This window comes from Mobula hypostoma, chromosome 23 (assembly GCF_963921235.1).
Source record: "Mobula hypostoma chromosome 23, sMobHyp1.1, whole genome shotgun sequence".
Classification (NCBI taxonomy): Eukaryota; Metazoa; Chordata; class Chondrichthyes; order Myliobatiformes; family Myliobatidae; genus Mobula; species Mobula hypostoma.
The window spans coordinates 8,454,817-8,468,423 of NC_086119.1; the positions used below are offsets into that span (position 1 = coordinate 8,454,817).

General features: G+C 44.0%; 1 protein-coding gene across 2 annotated transcripts in view; it reads left to right on the top strand.

Annotated features, from left to right (window-relative positions):
• ppm1e (protein phosphatase, Mg2+/Mn2+ dependent, 1E) overlaps positions 1-13,607 on the top strand; it is a 171,173-nt gene that overhangs the window by 88,296 nt on the left and 69,270 nt on the right. The window contains exon 1 of one of the 2 annotated variants that reach the window (XM_063031596.1): positions 6,515-6,530. The exons of the other annotated variant lie outside the window; for it this stretch is intronic. The gene's annotated coding sequence lies outside the window, so the exon portion shown is untranslated. Of the gene's footprint in view, positions 1-6,514; positions 6,531-13,607 lie in introns of those variants that run through there. 2 annotated transcript variants of the gene reach the window in all.

A 13,607-nucleotide genomic window follows, 5' to 3' on the forward strand; every position in this document is an offset into this window, starting at 1 on the left:
GGGGGAGGGAGAGAGTTTTTTACACATAGTAGTGGGTGCCTTGAAAGTGCTGCTAGGGTGGTGATCGAGACAAGTATGATGGAGGCAATCAAGAGGCTCTTAGACAGGGATATGATTGTGCAGGATATGGGCACGGTGTAGGCAGAAGCAATTAGTTTAGTTGGGCACTTAATTACTGATTTAATTATTTCGGCACAGTGTTGTGGGCTGAGGGCCTGTTGCTGTGCTGTACTGTTCTGCGTTTTAATCAAAGCTATGGGCTAAGCTAATGCAGGTTTCACTGAGCATCCATTTCATAGCACTGGTGTGGGCAAGATGGCCCTTCTTGTGATCTGATCCATTTTCTCTGTTCAACTTTGCCTACATCTTTGCCTCGTGCCTCGTCTATCAGATGAAGAACCCTGCTGACTGTGTCTTCTGCAGAGTGAGGGTATAACAGCAAGGGTGAGCCCCAACTGGAAAGAACCTGGAATCTTTCAGAAAGATCCTCAGATTTAGCACGGCTTCCAACTTCCTTTCCAAATCCCAGCCTACAACTAAGGCAGGTGCTCCTTCTTGATTTTCAATGAACTGTGGGAGATTTTGACAGATTCATGACCTTCACTAAGTTGACGTTCTTAAGGCAAGGACAGCAGCACCACAAGGGTTAAAGTTAAACTTACAAACGAGAAAATCTGCAGAAATCCGGGCAACGCAACACAAAATGCTGGAGGAACTCAGCAGGCCAGGCAGCATCTATGGAAAAGAGTACAGTTAACGTTCCGGGCCGAGACCCTTCGGCAGGACTGGAGAAAAAAGGCTGAGGAGTAGATTTAAAAGTTGGGGGAAGGGGAGAGAGAAACACATGGTGGTAGGTGAAACCTGAAGGGGGAAGGATGAAATAAAGAGCTGGGAATTTGATTGGTGAAAGAAACAGAAGGCCATGGAAGAAAGAAAAAGGGTGAAGGAGCACCAGAGAGAGTCAATGGGTGGGCAAGGAGATGAGGTGAGAGAAGGAAAAGGGGATGGGAAATGGTGAAGGGGGGGGCATCATCACAACAGTGGAGAAGGCAATGGATAGACATATCGGAATGGCAATGGGAAGTGGAATTAAAATGGGTGGCCACTGGGAGATCCCGCTTTTTCTGGCGAATGGACCATAGGTAGGCGGTGAAGCGGTCTCCCAATCTATACAGGAGGCCACACCGGGAGCACCGGACGCAGTACATGACCCCAACAGACTCACAGGTAAAGTGTCGCCTCACTTGGAAGGACTGTTTAGGGCCCTTGGTGGTAGTGAGGGAGGAGGTGTAGGGGCAGGTGTAGCACTTGTTCTGCTTGTAAGGATAAATGCCAGGAGGGAGATCAGTGGGGAGGGATGAATGGACAAGGCAGTCACGTAGGGAGTGATCCGTGCGGAAAGCAGAAAGTGGGGGGGGGGAGGGAAAGATTTTTTTGGTGGTGGGATCCCGTTGGAGGTGGTGGAAGATAAATTTACTTGGATATAAAAATCTGTCAGTTAGGGTCTGTTTGCAAAAATTAAAATCATCTGAATAAATCCTCAAGAGAAGTGTAAGATTCTGGAAGTACACAGTAAGTCAAGCAGCATCGCACCTCTGTAGATGGTGAAAAGACCCTAGAGCATCAGGAGCTGAGTCACCTGGCACTGGATACCCAGCCCCTGACCAATTCCTGTAGCTACAGTATTTATTCAGCTGAGTTTCTGATCAGCGGTGACTCTTGATACGGTGATATTGAAGGTGGGGCATATGGCGATGAGAGAGGCATTGTATGTTAACGGCTGGTGTTCAGTATTTACCTAGAGATGGCCATTGCTTGGTATGTTGGTGGCAGTAATGTCATTTGCTATACAGTATGTACCATACTTTAATGTTTTTTAGTTCTTTTACATGCATGGGATCTTTGATCAAATGGAATTAAATATTTCTCAAGCTGGAGGAGCAACATCTCCTATTCCATCTGGGCAGCTTTCAACTTGATGGCATGAACATCGATTTCTCCAGCTTCTGGTAATTTCTCCCCCTCCTCCCTGCTCTCTGTTTCCTCTTACCCCTTCCCTTCTCCTCACGTGCCCATCACTTCCCTTTTTCTTCCCCTCCTTCTTCCCCTTAACAAGTTAACAAATTTCATGACACATACCGATGATAATAAACCTGATTCTGATTCTCCCATGGTCCACCGTCCTCTCCTATCAGATTCCTTCTTCTTCAGCCCTTTACCTTTTCCACCTATCACTTCCTCCCCCACCCCCCCATACACACCTACCTCTCCCTTACCTGGACTCACCTGTCACCTGCCAGCTTGTTCTCCTTCCCCTCCCCCGCAACCTTCTTATTCTGGCTTCTTCCCTCTTCCTTTCCAGTCCTGATGGAGGGCCTCAGCACCAGAACAGTTTATTCCCCTCCATAGTCGCTGCCTGACCTGCTGAGTTCCTCCAGCGCTTTGTGCGTATTGCAGAATCTCTCGTGTTTATGAAGCGAAATTGAATAAAATTCAACCAAGAGTGAACAACTCTGTCTCTAATCTAATGATCAAAAGAAGGTAATTGAAGAAGCAGATGAAGATAGCTGAGCCTAGGACACTGCCCTAAGGAACTTTTGCAACGATATCCCCGGCCTGTGATGAGTGATCTCTAAAGAATTTAATTTGTGTGAATAATAGTTTCTTTTCCCCTTTTATCATGTTGATGTCAGTTTAATCTTGGCCCCGGATCCCACATCCAGTCAAATGCTGCTCGGACACCCTCAACTCACCTCTAGAATTCAGTTCATTGAGTCCTGATGAAGGGTCTCGGCCTGAAACGTCGACTGTACCTCTTCCTAGAAATGCTGCCTGGCCTGCTGCGTTCACCAGCAACTTTGATGTGTGTTGCTCAGTTCATTGATCCATGTTTGGATGAAGGTTGAGAGTGAAGTGGTTTCAGTAAAAGCCAGACGGGGCTTCAGTGAAGGAGCTGTTGCTGAGTACGTGGCACTGTCAGTAATGGCATCCGTCACTTTGCTGATGAGAGTGGGCAGACGTGGGTGGCCGATGCCCAGATTGGATTTCTGGTGCTCTTTGTAAGTGGGACATAATTCCACAACGTTGGGCAGATGCTGGGGTTGTTCTGGAGCTACCGGGAGGTAGATTTCATTCTAGAGCACAGCTCTACAGTATTGTCGTCCGGTTTCGCGGTGTTTGGGGTATCTTGGGCTCTCATTTATTCCTGCTATCTGGTTTGAGTGATGGTGGGGTTTTCAGTGGGGATCAAGGTCAGCTCATCTGTTGAACGTGGTTGGGAAGACTTCGGCTTCATGTGCTGGATGAGTGTAGGAACACTTGAAACCTCCACATGAACCGCAATGAATTATGATTAGGTGTGGTAGGACTGCCGTACCTTGATATGATCCACTGCTTTGAGGTTAGTTAGATCTTTCTGTTGCACACAGTTTGGAGCATCTAGCTTCAAAAGACTAGTATCTCATCACTTTTAAGAATTATTGCTGTTACTCTGGAAAAAAGCCATTTGTATGCTTCATTGATGCAGGGACGATCCCCTGGCTTTACCTCATCTCACCACAACTCTGGACTGATTCCACAACCTACAGACTCACTTTCAAGGACTCTGCAGCTCAGGTTCTCTGTTTTTTTTTTTGGCCAGTTGTCTTTTCTCGCATATTAGTTGTTTGTCAGTCTTTATTTATGCATAGATTTTCGTAAGTTCTATTCGAGTTGATATTTTCCTGTAAATGCCTGCAAGAATTGTTGGTAGAATCTCAGATGGAGAGGGTATACAGGAGCAAGATATACCAGCTGGATGAGTGGTGTCGCAGCAGCAATCCTGCACTCAATGTCAGTACGACAGAAGAGCTGATTGTGGACTTCAGGAAGGGTAAGATGAGGGAACGCAAACCAATCCTCATAGAGGGATCAGAAGTGGAGGGAGTGAGCAGTTTTAAGTTCCAGGGTGTCAAGATCTCTGAGGATCTAACTTGGTCCCAGTGTATCGATGCAGCTATAAAGAAGGTAAGACAGCAGCTATATCTCATTAGGAGTTTGAAGAGATTTGGTTTGTCACCTAAAACACTCGGAAGTTTCTGTAGATGTTCCATGGAAAATATCCTGACAGGCTGCATCACCGTCTGGTTGGGGAGGGGGACGTGGTTACTGCACAGGACCGAAATGAGCCAGCTCCATCGTGGGTACTAGTCTCCATAGGACACACAGCATTTTCAAGGAGCAGTGCCTCAGAAAGGCGATGTCCATTATTACGGACTCCCATCACCCAGGGCATGCCTTCTTCTCATTGTTACCGTCAGGAAGGAGGTACAGAAGCCTGAAGGCGCACACTCAGCAATTCAGGAACAGCTTCTTCCCCTCTGCCGTCCGATTCCTAAATGGACATTGAACCCGCGAACACTGCCTCACTTTTTTATGTATATGTTATTTTTATTTTTATTACTGTGATTTATTCACGTAGTTAATTTTTATTTTAATTTTTTCTTTCTATAATATCATGTATTGCTTTGAATTGCTGCTGCTAAGTTAACAAATTTCATGACACATGCCTGTGATAATAAACCTGATTCAGATTCAGATTCTGAGAAAATGACTCAAGGTAGGTTTTGGTGACATATACCTACCTGGATAAATAACTTTACTTGGACTTTCACTTGACTTTGACTTTATAGCAGTGGTGGGCTGAGGAACTATGGGGTTACAGATCACCGGAGTTTGTATTTCTGCTGCAACTGATAGTCCACAGAGAATAAGTGCTCAGTTTTGAGCTGCCAGATCTATTCTGATGAGTGACGAGGTTGAGGTATGTCTCTACCAAAGGAGGTGTAAGGTGCTCCTTCCCTCCACAAGCCTGCAGGTCACCCTTGGGCGAGGTGTAGCACCTGCTTAGCCCCCCAATCAGGGTCACATGAAGCCATGAGAGCAGGTGGCGGTGGTCGTACGAGCAGCTGGTGCATACCACTGACACCAGGCAAACAATTTCTGCAGAGTATTGATAAGGGCTTGGGTCTGTCATCTTGTAAAGACACTGCCCAGAAGAAGGCAATGGCAAGCCACTTCTGTAGAAAAATTTGCCAAGAACAATCGTGGTGAAAGACCATGATCGCCCACATCATATGACACGGCAGATAATGATGATATCTATTCTGAAGCGATTCCACTTAGACTATCTGTAGTTCCATGCAAATATGATAGAGACGGTCTTCAGAGTGAATACAGGACTTTGTATTCACACTGTTCTTACAAGTTGATAACTTAGGATTCAGTTCTGTAGAAGTTTGTACTGGGTGAAGGTGGATGGGGTGGAATCGATGAGACGGGAAGTCTATACCAAAGGGCTTCCTCATAGCTGCGCTTGTCTCCCACCGTAACTGTACTGTGACTCTGTTGTGGATCACAATGACAAAGTTCCTGCAACATATCCTGTGTTGGCATTGGGACTATCTTCAAACAGCCCAGGTATGCCGAGCGAGTCTTCCACTACAATCTCAAATGCTTCATGGAAGATGCAGTTTCAGAGATGTTAAACCGTTTCTACTGAGCAAGCAGATAGGACCCTCATGATTCCTAATGCCCTCCTTAACCCTACACCACCCTTAAAGCCTTAACCACTAACACCAATCCTAATAACCAAAGGTCATTATTAAAAAAGCATTACATGGAAACCAATGTGCTTCTTTAAAACTGTGAATCAGAATCAGAGTTAGGTTTAATATCACAAGATTGAAGATTGTTTAATCAATTTCCTATACACAAGTGTAAAGGAGAATGAAATAATTGTTACTCCAGATCCGATGCAGCACAAGAAAAAAACACGAAAGGTAAAGAACACAATAATAATAAAAACACAATAAATAGAAATACATAAGATAGCTTATATACATAGGTGGATTGTATGTCCATAAAGTGATGCTAGGCCAGGGTTTCCCAAGCGTTTTTTATGCCATGGATCCCTAGCATTAATGCAGGGGTCCATCGATCCCAGCATGGGAACCCCTGCACAGCTAGGCTGGCATACTGGCAAACGTCATGAAATCTGTTGTTTTGTGGCAGTAGTACATTGCAATACATAAAAATAAAAAAAACTGAATTACTCTAAGAAATATACTGAATATGTAAAACTAAATTAAATATGTTGCACAAAAAGAGGAAAAAAAACATAGTGATGTAGAGTGCATGGGTTCATTGTCCATTATGCACAACATAAGTGCTTTTAAGCTGACTGCACCCGACTGAGAAGTTAATTGCTTTCTCTCTTTGCAGATTTTAATGTGATTTCTTTTTGTCTTTGCTACTTTTCCCAATTCCTTTAAATATCTTTCTGCTGATGGTCTGTTCTGTGATGTTTTGATGGCTGTGCCTGCTTGCCAAGGAGACTGCCCAGAAGCCGGGTCTGGGAGCTTCAGTGACGCATTCGCCTGCCTGGCTCATTAGCATACATATTGCCAAGGTACCTCCAGGTTGTTGTGTGGGTGGAAGGCTCATCGATTCACAATTGTGATGTGTCATCGGCATACTCAGCAGCTTGCAACGTAAGCCTGGGGTTTTTGCTCTTAATCGAGTAGTTGGTGAGTGCGAAGGGCAGCTCTGGAAGTGGTGGCGCCCAAAATTCAAAGTAAATTTATCATCAAGTGTCACCATGGACTGCCTTGAGCATTTCCTTGCAAGCATTCACAGTAGAACAAGAAATACAATAGAATCAGTCAAAAACTACACACAAAGACTGACAAGCAACCAATATGTAAAAGAGGAAAAACTGCGCAAATACACAAATAATAACAATAATAAATAATACTGTGGACGTGAGTTGTGGAGTCCTTGAAAGTGAGTCCAGTGTGGAAGTGAGTGAAGTTATTCATGCTGTACAGAGTACTAGTACGGCAGCACCTGTACTTCCTCAGAAGTCTGCGAAGATTGGGCGTGACATCTAAATCTTTGACGAACTTCTATAGATGTGTGGTGAGGAGTATATTGACTGCATCACGGCCTGTTGTGCAAATACTAATGCCCATGAATAGAAAATCCTACAAAAAGTAGTGGATACAGACGGCCCAGTACAGTACCAGTAAAGCCCTCCCAACCATTGAGCACATCTCCATGAAACGCTGTCGTAGGAAAGCAGCACCCATCATCAAGGACACCCACCACCCAGGACATGCTCTCTTCTCACTGCTGCCATCAGGTAGAAGGTACAGGAGCCTCAGGACTCACACCACCAGGTTCAGGAACAGTTATTACCCCTCAACCATCAGGTTCTTGAACAAAAGGGGATAACTACACTCAACTTCACTTGCCACATCATTGAAATGTTCCCACAACCTATGATGAACTCACTTTCAAGGACTGTTTATCTCACTGAACACCTTTATACAAAATGTTGTCACAGGAAAGCAGCATCCATCATCGAGGACCCCCACCACCCAGGACATGCTCTCTTCTCACTGCTGCTGTCAAGAAGGAGGTACAGGAGCTTCAGGACTCACAACACCAGGTTCAGGAACAATTATTACCCCTCAAATATCAGGCTGTTGAACCAGAGGAGATAACTTCACTCAACTTTATTTGCCCCATCACTGAACAGTTCACACATGTGTGGACTCACTTTCAAAGACTCTACATCTTATGTTCTTGATATTTATTGCTTATTTATTATTATTATTATTTATTTTTGTATTTACACAATCTTTTGAACACTAGTTGTCTGCCCTGTTGGGTGTGGTCTTTCATTGATTCTATTATTATTGGATTTATTGAGTATGCCCGCAAGAAAGTTAATCTCGAGGTGGTATATGGTGACATATATGTACTTGGATAATAAATTTATGTTGAAATTTGAACTTTGAAATCAGCCAGTATTGAATGGTGCACTCGGTATTCAATGGGCTGAGTGGCTTAATTCTGCTCCTTTGTCTTCTGTCTATGTCTAAAGAGCATCAAATCCTTAAGGTCTGTCCAATCCCAGCCCCTGGCTCCAACAGATCTCCCTGACCTGAAGCCCTGTCTGCTAATGGTTTTCCAGAAATTAGGCTAAGGCTCCAGATCACTTACCAGCCAAGGTTACAGTTCCAAATTGTACCCAGTCTTCTGCAAAATTACCTGACGGCAGTGATAGAATGGGGACAATGGAGCTGTCTGTCTACATTTGAATCTCACTATACTTTGGTTTACATCGTCAGTCTGCGAAAGATTAATGAAACACTTGTCAATTTGATTGTAATTACTCTGTAAAATTTTAGGAGTTGAATTTGCACCTTCCAGTCCCAAAGGTACTGGGTTCCTCATCTCTATTAGGGATGCCATGGTGGAGTAGTAGTTAGCATGACACTATTACAGCTTGGGGCTCAGAGTTCAATTCCAGCGCCATCTGTAAGGTTTGTATGTGCTCCCCATGAACCACATAGGTTTCCTCCACATTCCAAAGGTATATGTGTTTTGGCAGGTTAATTGGTCGTTGTAAGTTGACCTGCGGTTAGGCTAGCGTTAAACATCTGGGCAGAGTGGCTTGTGGGCCGGGAGGGCCAGTTCTGCGCTGTACCTCTAAATCAAAATAAATTTTTAAAAATGCTGCAATAAAAAAGGGAATTGTTTTTAATAAAGCAGAAACTATGCTCCTGCCAGAATGATCAATCTTCTTCCCATGTCAGTTTACAAGTATGGAGTCACTGAGTCACTCTGCACAGAAACACATCATTCACTGCTCCACGTCCATAACAATGATCAAATATCTATCTACATCAACTCCCTTTACCAGTACTTGGTCTGTTGTTTGCTGTGCCTCTGCGATTCAAGGGCTTATCTAGATGGTAGTATAGCTGTTAGAGTTACACTCTACAGCACCAACTGTAAGGTTGGGGTTCAATTCCTGTCACTGTCTATAAGGAGTTAGTGCAGTCTCCCCGTGACTGTCTTATCATACTTAACTAGAGGGCCATTCAATAGTCTAACATCGATGGGGTATAAGTTCCTTGCTTGTGCCTTGCAAGGATTTAAATATATTCACCAGGGTCCATAATCATGTAGGATATATCACCAGGCTTTGGAATTTATCCATTCAGGGATCTTATACCTCTTCTTTAATCTTAACATCCTAAATTTCACTGTCCTAACTGAAATTTCCGCCTATAATATCTTGCTCTTTCGTGAATGCAGAGTTAAAAGTATTAATTTAGGTCTTAGACTCTAAGACAGTGGAACGAGCTGCCAGCAGAAGTGGTGGTTTAGGGTTCAATTGCAACCGTGAGGCAAAGTTCAGGTAAGTACATGGATGGGGGGGTGTCTGGAGAGTCATGGTCTGAGTGAGGGGTTAATAGGACTTAGGCAAAAAAAAAACAGGTTGGCATGAACCAGATGGGCCAAAGGGCCTCTTCTGTGCTGTAGTGCTCTAAGACTCTATAACCTCACTCCAACCTACGTGTGGAGTATCCACACGTAGGATGCTTCTTCGGTTCCTATTGTGGCCTCCCCCTTAGATATATATATACATACACACAAACATACTACTGCTCTTAATAGAATAAATGTGGCCCATTCTTTCCCTGATTATCCTCTTTCACTTAATGTATATGCAAACTGCCTGAACATTTTCCATAATATTATCTTCCAATGACATTTTGTGCCTTCCCTTGCCCTCTTAATTTCTTCCTTCAGCACTCTGTACATTTTCTATATTCCTTAAGGTCCTTTCGCATTTATCTACCATATTCTTCCTTTTTTTCCCTTCATCAGTTCCTCCCGTGACATGCAGTGTTTTGCCGTTGTTGCCCTTCATCCTTATCGGAACATGTTGGTCCTGAACTCCCACAAGTTCACGTTTAAAAGCCTCTCACTTCCCAAATGTAGTTTACCTGCTTTACGTTTATGTTTGCCAGGTCCCTTCCGATGATACTGAAATTGGCCTCCACACCCCGCCCCCCCACCAATTTAGTTATTTAATTTACTGGACAATCTTTATCCACCTCCATGTGTTATTTAAAATTCTTTGTAATTGTTGAATGGTGTTGCATTCTATTGCATGTCGCATCAAAACGCCACAGTAAATTCCTAATGCAGAGGATTCTGGTTAATTGGGACACATTGAGACCAATTTGACCCAATTAAGTGGCTGGCCCAATTAGCTGAAGTTTTATGGAAATAGCTAAAAAGGTATAAAATAGACAGATTACCAGTAATCTAAGTAACAAATTATATATTTAAATGAAATACAGAATAAATATTGAATACTACCAATGCTATCACAGTATTATAAAACTGCATTAGTTCCTAACAGTTATTAATCGAGTAATTTATCTAGTGTACACTGCCATGTATGAGGTGTCCAGGGAGTGGTAGCGTCTCTGGTGAAGGGGCTTGTTGTGTCCATTCTGGGGCAGCTCACTCACCTTTGGTCCCCACCGGACACTCAGCTCTCACCTGTGGCTCCAAGTAGCTGTTTGTATGTGACAGCAGCCGCGCCCCCGGTTCAGGTGGGCTAAACTAGGTGAGGGTAGCTGGCAGGTCTCAAACCCCAATCAAACAGGGACATGCCTGTCCTCGAGTGTGAAGTCAGCTGTGGTGGACTCAGGAGATGAGATCAACAATGAGGTCGAATGGCCAAGAAGGTGGTTCTGCAATGCTTTGTGGGGAGTGAAGGACATGCCAAGGCACAGAAGAGATTATGGTCATCCACTGCAACCAAAGGAAGACCCCAGGTTGTGACACTTGTTCGTACCATTGGGCCTGAACTTCCAAGGTCGAGAGAGTAGAACTAACACAGTGCAACAGCTTTTCCACTTTAGAAACTCTCCCACTCACGCTTCTTTGTCATTGTCAGATACAACGGACAGCCAACACACTGCTGTATTCTCTTGATTGATTGTAAATTAACAAAATTAGTGCAGATAATGAACTGCCTAAATACAGTGCTTTCAATGACTTCATCCTCCAAACCTTCATTTCCATTGTCACATTCAAGACAATTGTTGATAACTTCAAATTCTTCATAGTTCCTAACTTGTTGAAGTAGTGAAGTCATTTCATTTTCACTCCTGGCCACTTCTGGCATCTCTAAGCCTGAATGCTTGAAACCGCAGTGAGCAAAACAATTCTGAATTCTTACAGCTTATTTCTCGCCAACTAGCACTGACACTAATCACTTCTTTTTGAACACAGGAACACGTGCAACCGACACTATTTAAGAACTGTTTGTTCCAAGCATGGTCTAATGGCCACACGAGTTCACACAACTAACACTAGTTAGAAACGGTTCAGCAACAGACTACTGACGCATTTAAGCGGCATACCGTCCCAAATAAACGAAAGGAATCCTCACTATTTTGTTGATGAGTTTTTGTTCTTTAAAGTTGTCCTAAATGAGTGGCTGCCCCGTTAACTGATGGTCCACTGTACATGTAAATGTGTATGCCAAATAAAATTGCTCCTTCAGTTGATCCTTGATCTTGTTTCATAACTATTTTGAAACTTACCAAGTCATAGTCACTGTCCCCAAAGTGCTTGCCCAATAACACTTCAACCGCTTGCAGGGTTTCTTTCCCTACAGTTAGATCCAGCACTGCCCCATTCATAGTGGGATTATCTGTGTACTACCGCAAAAAGTCTTCTGGATGCACTTCTAAAATTCTGTCCGATCTATTCTTTTCACACTAAGGTGATCCAAGTTGATATTGGGAAGTTGAACACCCCTGCTGCTACCTTCTAATTTCTATTACTTCTCTCTGATTTTCTTATTATTGCTTTCCTCTGTCGCTCACAGACTTGTTGGGAGGGCTGTACAATAATCCCAAACTAATCAGGCCTTTAGAAATTTATTTTAAAATCTACACAAGTGCATACTCATTTTAAGAACTCATTTTAGTAACTGTTTCTTCCCCTCCACCGTCATCTTTCTAATGGACGATGAACCCTTGAACACTGATTTGGGCGACCTTGGTCCCATGACCATGATTATTCTTGGCAAATTTTTCTGCAGAAGCGGTTTGCCATTGCCTTCCCCTGAGCAGTGTTTTTACAAGAGGGATGACCCCAGCCATGATCAATACTCTTCAGAGATTGTCTGCCTGGTGTTAGTGGTCACATCACCAGGACTTGTGATTTGCACCGGCTGCTCATACGACCATCCACCAGCTGCTCCCTGGCTTCACGTGACCCTGACCAGGGGCGGGGGGGGGGGATGCTGGAGGCTAAGCAAATGACCTGCAGGCTAGTGAATGGAAGGAATGCCTTCACCTCCTTTGGGAGAGACGTATCTCCACCACTCCATCCATGAACAGTACCTCACAATTTTTGCTTTTTTTTTGCCCAACTTATATAATTTTATGTACATTTCATGTTGTAATTGGTGGTTTTTTAAAGTATTGCAATGTACTGCTGCCACAAAACAACAAATTTCACGACATAGGTCAGTGATATTAAACCTGATTCTGATTCTGAACCTTCTAAGACATCTTGCCTCACTACAGCACGATGGGCTCCTTGATGCACTGGCCCCACTCCTACCCCTATAATATTCACCCCCTCCTCCAATCTCACCTGAAACTTCTAATATTGAACTGTTGGTCTTGCATCCTTTCAACCACGTCTTAGTGATTGCAATAATAACATACCCTACTCTTTCAGCTAACTCCCTTTAGATTCTCCCACGTGCCTTGCCGTGCCCACCCAGCTTCTGTCCCGCTGGTATATGACTCCTAAACAGGCCTTTTATACTTTAAAGATGAACTTTGACTTCACAAACTACCTCACCGTGACCCTTACGCTTTATCATCAACCTACGCTGCTCTTTCTCATTAACTGTAGCACTCTACTCTGCATTCTGTTATAAAATTTTATTTTATTTCAGAGCTGCAGCATGGAATAGGCTCTTCCAGCCCTTCGAGCCGCACTGCCCAGGAACCCTCTACAACTCCGATTTAACCTAAACCTAATCACAGGACAATTTACAATGACCAGTTAACCTACTAACAGGTACGCCTGTGGACTGTGGGAGGAAACCGGAGCACCCGGAGGAAACCCACACATTCCGCGGGGAAGACGTACAGGCTCCTTAGAGAGGATGCAGGGATTGAACTCTGAACTCTGAACTCCGACGCACTGAGCTGTAATGTATTGTGTGAACTGCTGCACTACTGATGTGAATGAATGGCTTGCAAAGTGAAGTTTTCCACTGCATCTTGCTACATATGACAATAGTACACCAGTACTATGTCTGCACTGCCTATTGACCTAGTTTTTCTTCTATATTTAACTGAACATCGCCCCCAATTCTATATTTACTCTGTGTCCCAATCTCCTGTCAAACTGTTCGGCATGGTAGCATAGAGGTTAGTGTAATATTATCACAGCGCCAGTGACCCGGGTTCAATTCCTGCTGCTGTGGGTAAGGACTTTGTGCCTTCTGTCCGTGACTACATGACACAGAAGACGTCCTGGTCATCCACTGCGCCAAGTCCCCTCTCCAGCCGTCTTGACTCTTGTCTTGCTACTGGATCCAGATGGGAATCGGGAAGAGAGAGTGAGGCTGACGCTGCGCAACTCTCCCTCACCTAAATCCAAATCATGCGCTAGTATCGGCACTATCAGTGGTGTCGAGGTCTTCATCGACGACGGACAAACCA